General features: G+C 35.2%; 1 long non-coding RNA gene across 1 annotated transcript; it reads right to left on the bottom strand.

Moving 5' to 3' along the window:
- Nucleotides 1–252: 252 nt before the first annotated feature.
- Nucleotides 253–1,596, bottom strand: LOC108383002 (uncharacterized). The gene is made up of 3 exons (XR_001849718.1): nucleotides 1,365–1,596; nucleotides 1,242–1,303; nucleotides 253–882 (listed from the first exon to the last, which is right to left on the bottom strand). It is a non-coding gene; the product is annotated as an uncharacterized LOC108383002 (long non-coding RNA).
- Nucleotides 1,597–2,512: the final 916 nt, after the last annotated feature.

Genomic DNA, 2,512 nt, shown 5'->3' with positions numbered 1-2,512 from the left:
TTAAAAGTACATAAACATTAGAAAAGCAAACCCTACTTTTCTTTTTCCACTCTTATCACTTGTATGTATACAATGTTTATAGCCCCAGTTATCAGTGCTATTAAATACTATATATTTGTGCTGTTGCTCAAAGAAAAAATTATCAATTTACCGGTCTGATCCAATGACATTAGCATAAAGCACATTGCCGATAATTAGACTAAAGTAAGACAGACAAGATGTTCAATAGAACTATGCTTTATATAACAACTAATATTAAATGAATGGCTGCAAGTACAAAACCGCCAATTAGCAATTCATTATTTCTTAAATTTCTTACCGATTAGCAATTAAAAATCGGCGAAATGGCAAACGAAACTGTACACATACAAAACTACAAACATTCATATGATTTACTCACTTTCATCATGATTGATAAATGTCCATAGCCAAACAGTTCCCAGCACCGTTGTCGCCGTAATAGTTGCTACTAGCCAAGGTTCTCTATTACCAAATGCCCGATTCACTCCACCTGTTAATACCTTTGTGCAATCGACAACTTGGAATGGTGGCATCTTAACTCCTTCACTTACTTCTCGTTGGGTTCGTTAGTTTATTTGGAATTTGTACTTTAATAATCAATCACTTTCGGTTGGTACATATGTGTGTATGTACATATATACATATGACACACAAAGCACGTATTTCTGAGCACACTGTCGATCTGCAGGCGGCGCGATTGTACTATGTATATCTTATGCTTGTGTACCCGTTGAAGGCGCGCTATTAACTAATTGCAAAGTGTTCAATTGAACACAAAGTTTACTTCACGTACATTAGGTATATGTACTATATATTTGCATAAATATGTAGTTGCTGATGTAGTACGGGCGCACCTAATAACTTTGTTGATGATAAAGTATATGAAATAAAGGGAGAAATGTTAATTTTCTTTGTCCGTCTGATAACAAGTATTATGAGCTCTAAAAGAGTTTATAACAGCAGGCAAATACACAAGCAATGTCTACATATGTATATATGCATGTACATAGTTACATACGGGTGGACATCTTTTTATTGTACTCATTCTTTTCAATGCTTTGTTTGTTTGCACCTCAGCGGATTGAGTACTCCCGAAAACAGATCGTCCGACAGTGTTAATTGTATCGCTGCATTCAAGTTTGCATATTTTATATATTTAGCTTAACATTGGCGCGGTCACTGACACAATTTATAAACTGGTCGACGACTTCTTTACTTACCTTTTAAAAATAATTAGCTTTTCAATTTTGCATACTGCCGTACGGAATGGTGTCTCAATTGCCTTCAATTAAAATGCACATATATTTAATTTATTCGGGTTTAAAATTGTGTAGATACTCTACCAAATACATTTATTTATCAAAAAAAAATTTATGGCTGCTAATTTGACAAGTGAGTTTCTTTTTGATAGGAAAACAGCAAAATAAATTGATAACAAGGCCTTGATTGCCAATTAATAAACTTTTCAAACAGCTGATGTACGTAAATAATAGTAAAGTTGGCTGCATTTGCCTACAAATGCTACTGGGAATGAATGCGCTCGGTGTTGGAAAGGGAAATTCCTATTAGCATAAAAATAAACTAAAAAAATGCTAATGCCTATTTGTTATCGATACTTTTTTTTTTGATAATTCTTATGCGTAAATATTTCGATATCGGCGACCGCTGTGGTGTAGTGCTTAGCAGCGCGCTACCATATTACCACTGTATATTTTGTGCTTAAGATTTTAGGATGCAAAAATCGCGACTACTCCATGCATGCATGTAAAGAGTACTCCCGAAGGACCAAGGAGTACTCCAAAATTAACCTCAATTCATATAAAAAAATATGGTCCAATTAACATTGCGATGTCCCTGGGCAGGACCATATACTCCATCTCTGCATTACATCAGAGTAGCACAAAACTACTCCCAACATACTCCAATGACATTCTCGTTATATTTTTTCGTTTGTACACGCTTTTTTTCTTCACTTCGCAGATGCTTTTTTTGAAATGAATAAAAACCAAAAACAAAAATGAAAAATTACATGTTGCCTCTAACGACATTCGAACCCGACCATGCTGGGAGCTAAGAACTAACAGCTAGCATCTCTACACGTTCAGCTACAGCCAGACATGCAAATGTACTTTCAAATGCTTAACTTCAATCACATTTCGTTAAAACACGAGCAGTGATCGGGTAACAATAAGCTGGTGCAGAGACACGAGTTGGTTCGCTACAGCATGACAGAGGAGCACTTTTGTAAGTACTCCAATATACCACAAATAGACTACATGGTCCAACGATTTTTGCAGGGAAGCGCCATTCTATTGTTATTAATATTATTTCGATATCACTGTTGATAGACCATTGTTTGGGGGATAACGTGTTCATAAAAATTATCGATATATGTATTTGTCGCGGTTATCGATATATACATATTTATTTGTTTGGTACATTGTTATCGACACATTTATCCCACCTTGCCAAAATTAATATACTACCCTAC

The sequence above is a fragment of the Rhagoletis zephyria genome, unplaced genomic scaffold (assembly GCF_001687245.7).
Source record: "Rhagoletis zephyria isolate East Lansing unplaced genomic scaffold, Rhagoletis_zephyria_1.1 Rzeph_scaffold_30014, whole genome shotgun sequence".
Taxonomy (NCBI): Eukaryota; Metazoa; Arthropoda; class Insecta; order Diptera; family Tephritidae; genus Rhagoletis; species Rhagoletis zephyria.
The sequence above is the reverse complement of the archived record's forward strand: the minus strand, read 5'-3'. Positions and strand labels throughout refer to the sequence as shown.